The 19,021-nt window shown below is 36.1% G+C and overlaps 1 protein-coding gene across 12 annotated transcripts in view; it reads right to left on the bottom strand.

The window, feature by feature from the left end:
- Svil (Supervillin) overlaps positions 1-19,021 on the bottom strand; it is a 1,072,938-nt gene that overhangs the window by 681,524 nt on the left and 372,393 nt on the right. The gene's annotated exons all lie outside the window — the stretch shown is intronic.

Here is a 19,021-nt window from a genome sequence, read left to right as displayed (position 1 = left end):
CTAAACAGCACAATTTCATAAAAAATCGAAGTAAACGATAAGGTCCTTTGAATAATGAGTTCATGTGAAATGGAATTCGTGCCACATAGACTAAAAATCAATGATAAAAGGTCCATCGAAAATATAACAAGATCGCGTTTATTTGATAAAAATCTGGATGCCTTGATATTTTTATACCCTGCTCCACACTGTGGAACAGGGTATTATAAGTTAGTGCATATGTTTGCAACACCCAGAAGGAGACGAGATAGACACATGGTGTCTTTGACAAAAATGCTCAGGGTGGGCTCCTCAGTCGATATAGCGATGTCCGTCTGTCCGTGAACACATTTTTGTAATCAAAATCTAGGTCGTAGTTTTAGTCCAATCGACTTCAAATTTGGCACAAGTATGTGTTTTGGCTCAGAATAGATCCATTGATTTTGGAAGAAATCGGTTCAGATTTAGATATAGCTCCCATATATATATTTCGCCCTATATGGACTTATATGGCCCCAGAAGCCAGAGTTTTACCCTAATTTGCTTAAAATTTTGCACAAGAAGAACAATTAGCACTATAGTCAAGTGTGCCAAATTTTTTTGAAATCGGTTCAGATTTAGATATAGCTCCCATATATATCTTTCGCCCGATATGGACTAATACGGTCCAAGAAGCCAGAGTTTTACCCCAATTTGGTTGAAATTTTACACAGGAAGTAGAATTAGCATTGTAGCTATGCGTGCCAAATTTGGTTGAAATCGGTTCAGATTTAGATATAGCTCCAATATATAGGTTTCGGCCGATTTACACTCATATGACCACAGAGGCCAATTTTTTGCTCCGATTTAGTTGAAATTTTGCACAGGGAGTAGAATTAGCATTGTAGCTATGCGTGCCATATTTGGTTGAAATCGGTTCAGATTTAGATATAGCTCCCATATATAGCTTTCGCCCGATTTACACTCATATGACCACAGAGGCCAATTTTTAACTCCGATTTAGTTGAAATTTTGCACATGGAGTAGAATTAGCATTGTTGCTATGCGTGCCAAATTTGGTTGAAATCAGTTCAGATTTAGATATAGCTCCCATATATATGTTTTTCTGATTTCGACAAAAATGGTCAAAATACCAACATTTTCCTTGTAAAATCGCCACTGCTTAGTCGAAAAGTTGTAAAAATTACTCTAATTTTCATAAACTTCTAATACATATATATCGAGCGATAAATCATAAATAAACTTTTCCGAAGTTTCCTTAAAATTGCTTCGGATTTAAACGTTTCCCATATTTTTTTACTAACATTGTGTTCCACCCTAGTGCATTAGCCGACTTAAATTTTGAGTCTATAGATTTTGTAGAAGTCTATAAAATTCTGTCCAAATCGAGTGATATTTAAATGTATGTATTTGGGACAAACCTTTTTATATAGCTCCCAACACATTTGACGGATGTGATATGGTATCGAAAATTTAGATCTACAAAGTGGTGCAGGGTATAATATAGTCGGCTCCGCCCGACTTTAGACTTTCCTTACTTGTTACTTAAAGCGAAGTACAAAAGGATTATCAGAAGTATACGAATTATCAGAAGTATGCGATATGAAGTGGTTTTTTATTATACCTTGCGCCACACTGTGGAACAGGGTATTATAAGTTAGTGCATATGTTTGCAACACCCAGAAGGAGACGAGATAGACACATAGTGTCTTTGGCAAAAATGCTCAGGGTGGTCTCCTGAGTCGATATAGCGATGTCCCTCTGTCCGTGAACACATTTTTGTAATCAAAGTCTAGGTCGCAGTTTTAGTCCAATCGACTTCAAATTTGGCACAAGTATGTGTTTTGGCTCAGAATAGAACCCTATTGGAAGAAATCGGTTCAGATTTAGATATAGCTCCCATATATATATTTCGCCCGATATGGACTTATATGGCCCCAGAAGCCAGATTTTTACCCTAATTTGCTTAAAATTTTGCACAAGAAGAACAATTAGTACTATAGTCAAGTGTGCCAAATTTTATTGAAATCGGTTCATATTTAGATATAGCTCCCATATATATCGTTCGCCCGATTTACATTCATATGACCACAGTGGCCAATCTTTTACTCCTATTTAATTGAAATTTTGCACAGGGAGTAGAATTAGCATTGTAGCTATGCGTGCAACATTTGGTTGAAATCGGTTCAGATTTAGATATAGCTCCCATATATATCGTTCGCCCGATTTACACTCATATGACCACAGTGGCCAATCTTTTACTCCGATTTAATTGAAATTTTGCACAAGGAGTAGAAATAGCATTGTAGCTATGCGTGCCAAATTTGGTTGACATCGGTTCAGATTTAGATATATCTCCCATATATAGCTTTCGCCCGATTTACATTCATATGACCACAGTGGCCAATTTTTAACTCCGATTTAGTTGAAATTTTGCACAGGGAGTAAAATTAGCATTGTAGCTTTGCGTGCTAAATTTGGTTGAAATCGGTTCAGATTTAGATATAGCTCCCATATATAGCTTTCGCCCGATTTACACTCATATGACCATAGAGGCCAATTTTTAACTCCAATTTAGTTGAAATTTTGCACAGGGAGTAGAATTAGCATTGTAGCTATGCGTGCCAAATTTGGTTGAAATCGGTTCAGATTTAGATATAGCTCCCATATATATGTTTTTCTGATTTCGACAAAAATGGTCAAAATACCAACATTTTCCTTGTTAAATCGCCACTGCTTAGTCGAAAAGTTGTAAAAATGACTCCAATTTTCCTAAACTTCTAATACATATATATCGAGCGATAAATCATAAATAAACTTTTGCGAAGTTTCCTTAAAATTGCTTCAGATTTAAATGTTTACCATATTTTTATACCATCCACCATAGGATGGGGGGTATATTAACTTTGTCATTCCGTTTGTAACACATCGAAATATTGCTCTAAGACCCCATAAAGTATATATATTCTGGGTCGTGGTGAAATTCTGAGTCGATCTGAGCATGTCAGTCCGTCCGTTGAAATCACGCTAACTTCCGAACGAAATAAGCTATCGACTTGAAACTTGGCACAAGTAGTTGTTATTGATGTAGGTCGGATGGTATTGCAAATGGGCCATATCGGTACACTTTTACGTAAAGCCCCCAATAAACGGACCCCCAAATTTGGCTTGCGAGTCCTCATCCGATCCGGCTGAAATTTGGTACATGGTGTTAGTATATGGTCTCTAACAACCATGCAAAAATTAGTCCACATCGGTCCATAATTATATATAGCCCCCATATAAACCGATCCCCGATTTGGCTTGCGAGGCCTCTAAGAGAAGCAAATTTCATCCGATCCGGCTGAAATTTGGTACATGGTGTTAGTATATGGTCTCTAACAACCATGCACAAGTTGGTCCACATCGGTCCATAATTATATGTAACCCCATATAAACCGATCCCCGATTTGGCTTGCGAGGCCTCTAAGAGAAGCAAATTTCATCCGATCCGGCTGAAATTTGGTACATGGTGTTAGTATATGGTCTCTAACAACCATGCACAATTTGGTCCACATCGGTCCATAATTATATATAGCCCCTATATAAACCGATCACCAGATTTGACCTCCGGAGCCTCTTGGAAGACCAAAATTCATCTGATTCAGTTGAAATTTGGTACGTGGTGTTAATATATGGCCTCAAACTCCCATGCAGGAATTGGTTCATATCAGTCCATAATTATATATAGCACCGATATAAACCGATCCCCAGATTTGACCTTCGGTGCCTTTTGGAGAAGCAAAATTCATCCGATCTGGTTGAAATTTTGTACGTGGTTAGTATATGATATTTAACAACCATGCCAAAAGTGGTCCATATCAGTCCATAATCATATATTGCCCCCATATAAACCGATCCCGAGATTTGGTTTTGGAGCCTCTTGGAGGAGCAAATTTCATCCGAGTCAGTTGAAATTTGGTACATTGTGCTAGTATATGGCCGTTAACAACCATGCCTAACTAGGTCCATATCGGTCTATAGTTATATATAGCCCTCAGATAAATCGATCCCCAATCACACAAAAATTGGTCCATATCAATAATTGTATATAGCCCCCATATAAGCGACCCCCATATTTCAATTCTGGCTCCCTACGTACCGTGCAAAAATCCATATCGATTCGTAATTATTCGTAGACTTACCTACACATACTTTTTGTGCCTAATGTATACCACGTATGGACTAACACATAATTTAGAAACGATTTAAGATACCACAACCCAAGTAATTCGATTGTGGCTGACAGTCTTTGGTAGAAGTTTCTACGCAATCCATGGTGGAGGGTACATAAGATTCGGCCTGGCCGAACTTACGGCCGTTTATACTTGTTTTTTACTAACATTGTGTTCCACCCAAGTGCATTAACCGACTTAAATTTTGAGTCTAGAGATTTTGTAGAAGTCTATCAAATTCTGTCGAAATCGAGTGATAGTTAAATGTATGCATTTGGAACAAACCTTTATATATATAGCACCCAACACATTTGACGATTGTGATATGGTATCGAAAATTTAGATCTACAAAGTGGTGCAGGGTATAATATAGTCGGCCCGCCCGACTTTAGACTTTCCTTACTTGTTTTTATTTATTTTTGTCATAATATTTTTGTTTTTCTTTTCTTCACAATGTTGAGTTGGACTAAATGTTCGTTAAGTATGATAGCAATTTAAAATTATTTTTTAATCTTCTGTTCTTCTGTTGTTTTCTGTTTTTTTTTTTTTAATAAAACTTCTAGATTTATCTAAAAAGACACCTAATAAGTGCACGCATGCAATACTGTTTTGTAGTAACTTGGCCTAGTACAACTCAATTGTGACGGCACTTTTGGGACTAATTTTGGATATCGTATACGACTTCGACGTGGTGGGGATTCTAAGAAGTGACGTTTAATTCAAAAACATTTTGGCAGTTTCTTACTTTTGCATTTCACACAAAAAACATATCTCATCACATAGCCTTACTGTTACTACTAAAACTGTCTATTGTACCGATAAGGTGAGTACTAAGTTCGAATTTAGCCGCTAAGGTGAAAACTAAATCATTAAAAAAATGGTATAAAATTATACATATTTTTTGCAAATTTTATTATAACTTGATGGGGAATAGCCCAAAGCAAATTTTCACAATGCATTCCTTAAAATGGATTATTAAAGAACAGTAATCTGAAAAAAAGACGATTTTAGCGGCTAAACTCGAACTTAATACCCACCTATAGCGGTGAAATGGAACCTTGAAATGTCATAACCCAGCATCCTCAAAATTCTCGCACCATTTCAAAATGTTGTCAACTGTTTCAAAGTGTATTGGGATATCAATACGCTCAATTGCAACAGAGAGAATCTAGGCACATGCCTTTGCTCGAATTAGAAATTAATTTGCTGTTGCTCATATTTTGAAGTTTTGCTTGTACATGCGCTCTAGAAATTGAAACTCTCAAATGAATCATTAAATGCCTACAACATTACTGAATCCTGCTCCTGACTGTCACCGTACAATAAACAAAGGTTGAGAGTCTTCATATGTGCTTCAATTGTTTGGCAAAACTTAATTATATATGTATGCGTTTGTATGTTCACGTACGTAAGGTAGTTAAGAGATTTTGTATCATTATGTTGAACCAGGGTCATACAAGTGTATATGAAAAGGATAGAAATTGGCTTTTCTCAAGAAATACTAATTCGAATTTAATAATCTACCGTTTTGAGTTAACTATGGGCATCGCCATCTATGCTAGTGGGGAATAGTTCATGCAACAAAAAATGATTAAAGGGAACTTTCTCATATTGAAATTTTTTTACTAAAGCCTATTTGGTGGTGTATGTATGAAGGGGAATCAGGATGAAAGCAGTGATATGTTCCTCAGACGTATGTTAGGGTAGCTATAGTAACAGCCCGTTATTTTAGGCTCATTTAGACTATTCAGTCCATTGTGATACCATACGTGGTGAACTTCTCTCTTACCAATGAGTGCTGCTACACCGATGGATCGTAGCCCTGCCAGTATTTCAAAGTTCCATTTCATCCTCATCGCTACCACAGACTCGTAAATGTCACTACAACAATCGCCAACTGTGATGGGGGAATCATATCAAAAAATACAAAATGTCCATGAAAGTATTTTGCCATCACTATTGTTAGAAGAGTCATTTTATATTTTGTGAAACGCCAATCGCAACTAGCTTATTATAATTTATTTAAATAAAATCGAAAATAAAGTATTGAAAACATAGTTATTACGCTTAAAATTGTGAAAGGTATATGGTGAACAATTTTCGACTTTCCAAATGGAATAAAGTGATTGCTTTTTCAGATATTTTTTCCAGACACGCTGCCTCCATCGAGAATAAACAAACGGCTTATAGACGCTGCAACATGGAACTTGCTACGTGTAAATCAATATCATTCTTTTATTAATGAAAGAAGTTATGTTAAATGTGATGAGATAAACGGAAAAAAATTATATTTATAAGAATTTATAAATGTTTAATCAAATTAATAAATATCTACACAATCGTGCTTTACTTGACCACAATGATTCTTTTACAGCTACGCTAAAATCCATTTTTTCTGATAGTTTGAAGGGGCTCTTATTGACGTCGTTCTCAATTGGTCTTAAAAGGCACCTAATAATTGCACTGATGAGAAACTTTTTTGTAGTAACTTGGTGTGGTACAACTTCTCAATAGTGATGGCGCTTTTCGAGTTTTTGATGTCGTATGCAGTTGTTTTCGACGTGGTGGGGATTCTCAGTAGTGCCGTCAAATTCAAAAAATTTTGGCAGGGAGATAGTTGAGAGGGCGGGAATGGATGTATGCAACATATATGTGGAGGCCCCAGACATGCAGATCCTATTCCCATTATCGGACCACAGCATAATCCTGCAGGCAAAAGTGTGTGTCATAACGGAATGTGTTAGATGAATCCGGCCTCAAAACATATTCACAGATTGTCGAAGGGTTATGAAGGCAATAACAGACATTACAATTCGATCGCGAACCGTATTAGATGAAAAAAATGATAAACGAATACTCGGAATACGGCATAAATATATCGGTGAGGAGGTAATTCGGGACCTGACTCAGCTTGGAAACAGGAACTGGAAACAACTGGGCATGCTAACCACTGTGGTGCAATGGTTAGCATGCCCGCCTTGCATACACAAGGTCGTGGGTTTGATTACTGCTTCGACCGAACACCAAAAAAGTTTTCCAGCGGTGGATTATCCCACCTCAGTAATGCTGGTGACATTTCTGAGGGTTTCAAAGCTTTTCTAAGTGGTTTCACTGCAATGTGGACGCCGTTAGGACTCGGCTATAAAAAGGAGGTCCCTTGTCATTGAGCTTAACATGGAATCGGGCAGCACTCAGTGATAAGAGAGAAGTTCACCAATGTGGTATCACAATGGACTGAATAGTCTACGTGAGCCTGATACATCGGGCTGCCACCTAACCTAACCTAACTAGGGAATTCGTTAAGGGTATCGAGTTCCTAAAATAAAATGGTGTGATGGACAAAAGAGAAGTTAGAGCGCACAACAAACCTAATATATGAGTATGTCAGCCGAAATGAGGCAGGAAGCCTAGATCTTATTTTCAACCTAACCTACAAATCTATACACGCCTAACTATACATACTGTGAGCGTCAGAAGAAAGTAAACATTTCAGTTTCTCATGTTTATAGTTATATTAAAATTTTGTGTTTAACACAAACTAAAAGTTGTCCCCACGGATATTCGATCGGGTTAGGTTAGGTTAGGTTAAAGTGGCAGCCCGATTACGATTCAGGCTCACTTAGACTATTCAGTCCATTGTGATACCACATTAACTAAAAGTACCTATTACATATGGGCACTTCTAGTTTTAACCGTTGAACCTTCTCGATTATTTTCTTCTGTTGAACCAACCAGATTGTTCCAAAAACATTAGCAGACTGCTTAAGTTCACGTTTTCCAGGTCCGCCAGTAATCTGAAGCTATATGCCCCTAAAATTTGCTTACGCCTTACACAAAATGGAGGACACTCACACAAGAGGTGTTTTATTGATTCCTTTTCCTCCGCATCATGACAGCTCATACAATAGTCATTATACTTCGCACCAATAGTTTTTGCAAAATCGCCTATCAGGCAGCGACCCGTTATAGCAGATATCAGGAGTGATATCTGGCGTCTCGAGAACACTAGCATATCTAGTGTGCGGTTTAAGTTTAAATGGGGCCATATTTGCTTGGTGTCGTTACAACCCTTACAATTCTCCCATCGAACATTTGCCATCATGACAGCCTTCTCACGCAGTAAGAGCTTGCAGGTAGCCAGAGGCACACCAACAGATTCTAGTTCCCCTGGAATATGTAAGGTAGTACCTAGCCTTGCTAGCTCATCTGCTTCGCAGTTCCCCGGTATGGTCCTGTGGCCAGGCACCCATATTAGGTGAATATTGTGCTGCTCAGCCATCTTATTGAGAGATTTGCGGCAGTCGATGGCCGTTTTCGAGTTGAGGAACACAGAGTCCAAGGATTTTATTGCAGGTTGACTGTCTGAGTATATATTAATGCCAATATTGCTTGGAGCATTACTTCTCAGCCAATTCACCACTTCTCTTATTGCTAATATTTCAGCCTGAAAAACACTACAGTGATCAGGTAATCTTTTCGCTATTCGAAGTTCCAGATATTTAGAATATACTCCGAAACCCACTTGGCCATCCAATTTGGAGCCATCAGTGTAGAAATCTATATATCTTTTATTCCCCGGTGTCCGTGTACACCACGCCTCACTGTTGGGAATTAGAGTCTCAAACTTTTTGTCGAAAAGTGGACTCGCCAAAGTGTAATCCACTACGTTAGGCACATCTGGCATTATTTTGAGGACCGAACTGTGACCACAGCGATAGCTTGCGCAACCGCACAGCCGTTGTTGCAGCTGACTGTTTGGCCAAAATGGCTAAAGGCAATAGATGCAGTATGACATTAAGGGAGTTTGTTCCTGTCTTGCTGAATACACCTGAGATACACAAGCACGCCATACGCTGAACTTTGTCTAAACTTGTCGGCTGGTGAAGTGCCGGCCACCAGACTACAACACCATATAGCATTACAGGTCTAACCACTGCCGTGTATAGCCAATGTACAATTTTTGGTTTTAGTCCCCACTTTTTTCCTATTGCCTTTTTGCACGAGTATAAAGCTACCATTGCTTTCCTCGCCTTTTCTTCAATATTAAGCTTAAAGTTCAGCTTCCTGTCCAAAATAACGCTTCCTGTCCAAAATAACGTATTTTGCACACTCCCTAAAGGGAATTTCAATACCCCCTAAGGAAATGGGCCTAACCGTGGGAGTTTTGCGATCTTTGCAGTACATGACTATTTCTGTCTTTGCAGGATTTACCCAAGACCATTATCTTTCGCCCATTTCTCAGTCATCCGGAGGGCTCTCTGTATAATATCTCTAACTGTTGATGGGAATTTTCCCCTGACTGCTAGCGCCACATCATCTGCGTATGCCACCACTTGTATCCTTTCTTTTTCTAGGGAAACCAGAAGGTCGTTTATAGCAACATTCCAAAGAAGAGGTGATAGAAATCCTCCTTGAGGAGTGCCTCTGTTCACATACCTTTGTATGTTTGCGTGTCCTAGTGTGGCTGAAATGCGTCTCTTCCTTAGAAGTTCGTCTAACAGCCTAAGTATGCCTGGATCAACATTTAGAGTTGTCAGTCCATTTAATATCGAGCTCGGATGGACGTTATTGAGCGCCCCTTCGATGTCTAGAAATGCCACGATTGTGTATTCTTTGACAGATAGTGAGCTTTCAATAAAGCTGACTAGTTCATGTAATGCGGTGTCAGTAGACCTGCCTTTCGAGTATGCATGTTGTTTCGTTTCGAGAGCAAACTTGAATCGACGCTAGTTCTAAGATAAATATCTATCATCCTCTCCAGAGTCTTAAGTAGGAATGATGATAAGCTGATTGGTCGGAAATCCTTCGCATTCGAGTGAGAGGCTTTTCCCGCTTTAGGTATGAAAACGACTTTTGATTCTTTCCACTTTCGTGGAATATATGCTAAGTTGATACATCCTATATATATCGCCGACAACCAGGGGATAATTCTGTCAGCCACCGCTTGTAACTCCGCCGGAGTAATTCCATCAGGTCCGGGGGATTTGAATGATCCAAAGCTATTTAACGCCCATTTTATTCTAGATTCTGATACAATTTCCTCGATAGGAAACGACCGCTGAGCCACTGTGGCACCGCCAGTGCATGGTCCGTAGACTGCGGCGGATAATTTAGCGTCTTAGGCGTTAGATACAGTAGCCACTTCTTCACAATTTTGGACGTATGCTTCGGATCGTTGTCCTGTTGAAAAATCCAGTTTTCTGGTAAGCCAAGTTTCCTTACGCTTTGTTCACCGTTGCAGCTCTTACTTCTGTGGCAGTGAGTCGCTTTGGTCGTCCTGACCAAATCGACCACCATATGGTGTTTGTTGTATTTATCAATATTTTTTTATTGAGCAGTCGTTCCTAACTATTTTGCCAATCTCTCAAGAATTTATATTTTCTGTTCAAATCAATTATAACGTTTCTAGTATTATATATGTTATTTGCTTTCCCATAGTGAGAATAATTCGCAACTTCCCTGCCAATATTTTTTTGAATTTGACGGCGCAAGTAGCAAGTTACGTGTTACAGTGTCTATCAGCCAGTGTTTTTATTCTCGATGGAGGCAGCGTGTCTGTAAAATATCTGAAAAACAATCACTTTATTGCATTTTGAAATTCGAAAATAGTTCACCAATACACCTTTTACAATTTTAAGCGAAATAACTATTTTTCCAGCACTTCATTATCGATTTTATTTAAATAAATTAAAAGAAGTTAGTTGCTCTTGGTGTTTCACAAAATATAAAATAGCTCTTGTAACAATAGTGATGGCAAAATACTTTCATGTACATTTCATACTTTTTCATAGTCTTCCCCCACCACAGTTGGCGATTGTTGCAGTGTACCGAGTCGCAGTGTTACGAGTCTGTTGTAGGGATGAGGATGAAATGGAACTTTGAAATGCTGGCAGGGTTAGCACGTTTCTACTACAGTGAAGTACTTGATCAGCAACAGTTAAAAACAAGTATATACGGCCGTAAGTTCGGCCAGGCCGAAGCTTATGTACCCTCCACCATGGATTGCGTAGAAACTTCTTCTAAACACTGCCATCCATAATCGAATTACTTGGGTTGCGGTAACGCTTGCCGATGGCAAGGTATCTTAAAATCTCCTAGCACCAACTTCTAAATTGTATGTAAGTCCATACGTGGTATATATTAAATCAAAACAGATCGATCCAATACGTATATAATTCAGTTTGACAAAGTAGACATAAAATTTTGACAAAATTTTCTACAGAAATAAAATTTTAACAAAATTTTCTATAGAAATAAAATTTTCACAAAATTTTCTATATAAATAAAAATTTTGACAAAATTTTCTATAGAAAGAAAATCTTGGTAGATTATTTTTGGCTCGAGTGGCAACCATGATTATGAACCGAATAAAATTTTCACAAAATTTTCTATAGAAATAAAATTTTTACAATGATGAAAAATTTATTATGAAAGGAATAAAATTTTAACAAAATTTCCTCTAGAAATAAAATTTTGACAAAATTTTCTATAGAAATAAAATTTTGACAAAAGTTTCTATAGAAATATAATTTTGGTAGATTATTTTTGGCTCTAGTGGCAACCATGATTATGAACCGATATGGACCAATTTTGGTATGGTTCTTAGCGACCATATACTAACACCACGTTCCTAATTTGAACCGGATCGGAAGAATTTTGCTCCTCCAAGAGGCTCCGGAGGTCAAATCTGGAGAACGTTTTATATGGGGGCTATATATAATTATGGACCGATATGGACCAATTCTGGCACGGTTGTTAAAGATCATATACTAACACCATGTTCCAAATTACAACCGGATTGGATGAAATTTGCTTCTCTTGGAGACTTCGCAAGCCAAATCTGGGGATCGGTTTATATGGGGGCTATATATAATTATGAACCGATGTGGACCAATTTTTGCATGGTTGTTAGAGACCATATACCAACACCATGTACCAAATTTCAGCCGGATCGGATGAAATATGCTTCTCTTAGAGGCTCCACAAGCCAAATCTGGGGATCGGTTTATATGGGGGCTATATATAATTATGGACCGATATGGACCAATTTTTGCATGGTTGTTAGAGACCATATACCAACATCATGTACCAAATGTATGAAATGCTCCAATTAGTAATAAATATTTACTGCAGCGATTATTTATGACACTGTACCACATTGAATTTCATGTTTTTCGAAAAATTAGTCACAATAAAGTGCTATTGTAAATCGATGAAGCGTCACTTTATCAAAATACAATCTGGCAACATCGGCGCGACTTGCACTTATGAGATGTTCTGGATAGAACACCAGTGCAACGATGTTTTGGATAGCCCATACAAATGTTGCATCCAGTGCAAACAGAAAACAGCCCTAGTGTACATATGTGTCAGTCCAGGCATGTGGGTATTTCCATAGTTTTCAGTATTCGGTGTCTGCGGTTATCTCTTTGTACTTCCTGGCCTGGCGGAGAACAATTTGTACGCAAATTAGTAATGACAGCAGATGGTCTAGTTCGGGATCTATGCATCAGACAGTACTGAAACTATATTCTCATTTTATAGCTTTCATTTTTGCTATGTGTCATTGTCCCGGTTGCTCTTAATATGCGCGTTTTCATAAAACAGCATTTGAAATTCTGATTTATTTCTTAAGGAGACCAGAATTTTTTCACCAAAAAATTTCCAATTATAATTTTAATTGAATTTTCAAAAATATTCAATTAAAAATGTAATTGGTTCAACAATTGTTTTAATTAAAACAAAAATCAATCACACATATTATTATGTTGTATCAATTAATGTTTTAATTGACTTTGGTAATTGATAATATCATTCCTGTGATTGAAGATATTTTAATTACAAAATAATTGGATCAATTAATTTCGTGATTGAATCCAACAATTATTTTATGTATGCACTGACAGGTAGATAAAGCATTTTTTGACCATACCCACCAAAAAGGGTTTGAGAACAATATTGCCATGTGTTACTAGCGGAATGACAATAGGGCTGTTTTCTTTTAGCACTGGATACCCTAAGCCGTGAAGGACTAAAAGAAAACAGAGTACTCGTTCATGCATGACATCTCCAAAAATATGCAACACTGTCATCAGCTGTTCAAAAACAATCACAGAAAGAAGTGAAATCTTGCATTTTTAATGTATGAAATGTTCCAATTAGTAATAAATATTTACTGCTGCGATTATTTGTGACACTATACCACTTTGAATTTCATGTTTTTCGATAAATTAGTCACAATAAAGTGCTATTGTGAATCGATGAAGCGTCATTTTATCAAAACACAATCTGGCAAGATCGGCGCGACTTGCACTGATGAGATGTTCTGGATAGAACACCAGTGCAACGATGTTCTGGATAGCCCATACAAATGTTGTATCCACACGGATGAAAAAGACTGTTTTTCATATGTTTGGCTATAAACATTATATGTTTGGAACATAAATTTTTAAACACAATATTTTTGAGTGCAAGCATATAATGTTCATAAACTAGCATAACATGTTTGGGACATATATGTTAATATGTTAGAACATATTATGTTTGGGACATAAAATGTTTGTAATTATAATATGCTTGGATGCAAACATATATTAATTTAGAAATAGCCTATAAACATATATGTGTTTAGTAGCTTGGAGCGCTATTTAACAAGGAGCGATATTGAATTAAGTTGGTGGTTGTTGCTTGTTATTACAAAATTAACATTTTATTTTTCCTTGGGCAATTGATCAGCTACTTCTTTGATCCTTACAAACTGTGTGGTCCGCTGTTCGAATCCCCGTCCGGCAAAAGGTAACATTAAAATAAAAAAAAAATCATAAAATTGAATAATTTCTTCTACAATGTTTGTATTACAGAAAAAGATGCTAAGAACTAAAAAATCTCGTGGAAGTGAGAAAGATGTGGGGGAATATACAATTGGGCAGAAACAAAATTTTGAGCATTCAGGTCGAAAACCTATGTTGTTAGCACCTATATTACCTGTTTATTTTCATAATTCATTATGATTGTAAATATATAAATAAATAAATAAAATTTTGAGCACAATATTGTTTGGGAGAATTTTTTTAACCATATAATATTTTTGGGTGCAAAATGCTTCCAAACATATTATATGTTCACATAATAACATATTGTTTTTTGGAAGACAACATTATTGAATTTGGATGCAAAAATACAAAATGTTTGGAACTTAGACTACCCAAACATATATTGTTTAGACCAATATGCTTTCAAACATATTATATATTGGAAGAGATCAAACATATAAATGTTTGGGCAATACCCAAAAATATATATGCTTGAAGCAAAATATGTTTGGGAGTATATGTTACAGAAGCAATTTTTTGTGAGCGTGTAGTCGCGAATGTAAAAACAAATATAAGAAGAGAAAATCGGGTTAAGTACTCTTCTTATTTCATTCTTATATCCACTTCCTGGGGTTTCTTCTAAATGTCCTTTTCATTGTGCCATCCTTGCCAGGATTCTCGCCAGCTTTGTTAAGAAGTCATAACTACACTCACAGAAAAAAGTCCGTTGTTAATAGCAAACACTATCTACTATTTTTCAGCAAACAAAATGCTGCCGTTCTAGCAGTTTTTTTTTGCTAAAATAGCAAACAATCTGTTATTTTGGAACAGCGACATACTGCAGATAAAACTATATAAAAATATATGAACAATAGTAAAATGGTACACATTGTAAAACTTCAAACGTTAAAAAACAATTAGTATTTTTTGATTATGCAATAACATTTGTGAACAAGCAACCCCTTTTAGTAATTTACATTTAAGGTGGGTATCAAATTCGAGTTTAGCCGCTAAAATCGCCATTTTTCACGATTACTTTTCTCTAGTTACTGGATTGCATTCGCGTACTTTTCAGCAATTTTAAGCAAGGGGAGTAAACTGCACTTTTACTCTCTTACCAGTTTTTACTGGATAATTATTGCTAGAAATGTACGCGAACAGAACTATTGTTGGTGAAGTCAGTTTTGACAAATGTCAACGTCGATATGTCTAATGCCAACGCCATTAAAGCATCACTTTTAAACTTGTTGTTTTGGAATATATTTTCCAAAATTTCTTTTATTACGGAGATTATATTTAGTATGTATTGTATTTGTGATTCCTTTTATAGTCCTTTTGTTTTTAATAATTTTTAGATTGGTAAATTGGCATTATAGATTCGTATATGGGAGCAAACGTCGTGCAATGGTTCATGCTCAATCTCGGCTATAAAAAAGGAGATTCCGTGTCTTTGAGCTGAACATGAAATCGGGCAGCACTCAGTGACAAGAGAGAAGTTCAACACTGCGGTATCATAAATAGTCAAAGTGAGCCTGAAATAACGGCAAAGTGAATGTGAGTATTAAAACCAGATAACATTACAACCTTGCTATTTTAGCGAAATAAAGCCAACTAAATGCCTTAAGAGAATAATGTATGCTTTTCGTTTGAATCAATTAGATTTTTTGCTAAAAGTACCTATTTTATTGGTCAACTTTCATGGCATCGTTCAATACAATACCTATAAATAAAAATAGTAAAATAAATATTAAAAGATAGTAAAATAAATATTAATTAAAATTTTTGTCATGTATATTTGATGAGAGGTGAATTTTTTTATGTATTTTCATCTCCTGAATCCGAAAATAGAGGATAAATTTTTATATGGAACACGTTTTGAGATATACTTTTATTTTTAGTTTTTTACTAGACGCGAGAACCATACCTCAAGCTAGAAATGTCCGGTTATATCGTTGGATCTGTGATAAGTTAAGTGGTTTTAAATACATCGATGAAAATTGGGCACATTTTCATGATGTTTTACAGTGATTCTGTGCCGGTGGAAAAGTGCCAACGGTTGAAATAACGTCCGGTTTCTCTTTGTGCTCGCAAAGGTGATACTTTATCGTAAGAGTAAGACTAGAAGAAAAATGACAAAGTTATAAGCATATTTTTTGATAACGTGCCCTTTTTATACCCTTCACCACTACTGTGGTACAGGGTATAATAAGTTTGTGCATTTGTATGTAACGCCAAGAAGGAAAAGTCTGAGACCCATCGTTTAGTATACCGATCGTCTTAGAATTAAATTCTGAGTCGATTTAGCGATGTCCGTCTGTCTGTCTGTCTGTCTGCTGTCTGTCCGTCTGTTGATGTATTTTTGTGTGCAAAGTACAGCTCGCAGTTTTAGTCCGATTATCCTAAAATTTGGTATGGGGTCCTGTTTCGGCTCAAAGACGATCCCTATTGATTTTGGAAAAAATCGGTTCAGATTTAGATATAGCTGCCATATATATTTTTCACCGATCTGGTCATAATTGGCGTGTATATCAACCGATCTTCCTCAAATTCCGTACATCCGAATATTTTATGAGTCTCGAAAAACTTGCAAAATATCATCCAAATCGGTTCAGATTTAGATATAGCTCCCATATATAGCTTTGGCCCGATTTACACTCATTTGCCCACAGAGGCCAATTTTTAACTCCGATTTAGTTGAAATTTTGCACAGGGAGTAGAATTAGCATTGTTGCTATGCGTGCCAAATTTGGTTGAAATCGGTTCAGATTTAGATATAGCTCCCATATATAGCTTTCGCCCGATTTACACTCATATGACTACAGAGGCTAATTTTTTGCTCCGATTTAGTTGAAATTTTGCACAGGGAGTAGAATTAGCATTGTTGCTATGCGTGCCAAATTTGGTTGAAATCGGTTCAGATTTAGATATAGCTCCCATATATATGTTTTTCTGATTTCGACAAAAATGGTAACAACACCAACATTTTCCTTGTAAAATCGCCACTGCTTAGACGAATAGTTGAAAAAATTACTCTAATTTTCTTAAACTTCTAATACATATATATCGAGCGATAAATCATAAATAAACTTTTGCGAAGTTTCCTTAAGATTGCTTCAGATTTAAATGTTTCCCATATTTTTTTACTAACATTGTGTTCCACCATAGTCCATTAGCCGACTTAAATTTTGAGTCTATAGATTTTGTAAAAGTCTATCAAATTCTGTCCAAACCGAGTGATATTTAAATGTATGTATTTGGGACAAACCTTTATATATAGCACCCAACACATTTGACAGATGTGATATGGTATCGAAAATTTAGATCTTTAAAGTGGTGCAGGGTATAATATAGTCGGCCCCGACCGACTTTAGACTTTCCTTACTTGTTTAAATATATTTTGAACCACTTAACTTATCACAGATCCACATTTGTTCGTCATCTCAATACCTTGCATTTAAATACCAATTACGATATAATCGTACATTTTTAGCTCGAGAAATGATTTTTCTAATGAAAAATGGACAAAAAACCAAAAATATAAGGACATCTCAAAAACTGTTTCATTAAAAAATGTTTAACCTCTATTTTCGAATTCAGTTGATCAAATGCATAAAAAGCAACCTCTAATCAAATCTAGATGTTAGTGTAAACTAGTGTAATTATACCCTAAACCACATAGTGGTCAGGGTATAATAAGTTTGATCGGCCAAAAAATGTGCCTACCAGAAATATTGATTTTAAACCCCATAAAATATATACCGATCGAGTCAGAATCACCTCTTGAGTCGATCTAGCGCTTGGTGTCCGTCCGTCTGTCCATGTATTTGTTGTTCACAGGAATCCGGTCGCAATTATTAACCGATTTTGATGAAATTTTGGAGGTTTTTGGGCACAAGGACGAACGCTATTGAATTTGGAAGAAATCGGATCAAATTTAGATATAGCTCCCATATATATGTATCGCCCGATTTCGACAAATGGGGTCACATTGTGCTTTTTTTCAAACGGATCGTCACCAAATTTGGCAAAAGGTAATCTTTTCCATCGCCCTTTAAGTCTGCAAAATTTCATCCAAATCGGTTCAGATTTAGATATAGCTCTCATATATATGTATCGCCCGAGTTTCCCAAATTTGGCCACAAAACCTTTATTTATCAACCGATCTTACTCAAAGTTGGCTAAATATAATATTCTACAGCACTAACTACACGGATGAAAAAGACTGTTTTTCATATGTTTGGCTATAAACATTATATGTTTGGAACACAAATTTTTAAACACAATATTTTTGAGTGCAAGCATATAATGTTCATAAACTAGCATAACATGTTTGGGACATATATGTTAATATGTTAGAACATATTATGTTTGGCACATAAAATGTTTGTAAATATAATATGCTTGGATGCAAACATATATTAATTTAGAAATAGCCTATAAACATATATGTGTTTAGTAGCTTGGAGCGCTATTTAACAGGGAGCGATATTGAATTAAGTTGGTGGTTGTTGCTTGTTATTACAAAATTAACATTTTATTTTTCCTTGGGCAATTGATCAGCTACTTCTTTGATCCTTACAAACTGTGTGGTCCGCTGTTCGAATCCCCGTCCGGCAAAAGGTAAAATTAAAATAAAAAAAAATCATAAAATTGAATAATTTCTTCTACAATGTTTGTATTACAGAAAAAGGTGCTAAGAACTAAAAAATCTCGTGGAAGTGAGAAAGATGTCGGGGAATATACAATTGGGCAGAAACAAAATTTTGAGCATTCAGGTCGAAAACCTATGTTGTTAGCACCTATATTACCTGTTTATTTTCATAATTCATTATGATTGTAAATATATAAATAAATAAATAAAATTTTGAGCACAATATTGTTTGGGAGAATTTTTTTAAGCATATAATATTTTTGGGTGCAAAATGCTTCCAAACATATTATATGTTCACAAAATAACATATTGTTTTTTGGAAGACAACATTATTGAATTTGGATGCAAAAATACAAAATGTTTGG

This window comes from Haematobia irritans, chromosome 4, assembly GCF_050003625.1.
Source record: "Haematobia irritans isolate KBUSLIRL chromosome 4, ASM5000362v1, whole genome shotgun sequence".
Lineage (NCBI taxonomy): Eukaryota > Metazoa > Arthropoda > Insecta > Diptera > Muscidae > Haematobia > Haematobia irritans.
Note: the sequence above shows the minus strand (reverse complement) of the source record. Positions and strands in the feature narration are given on the sequence as shown.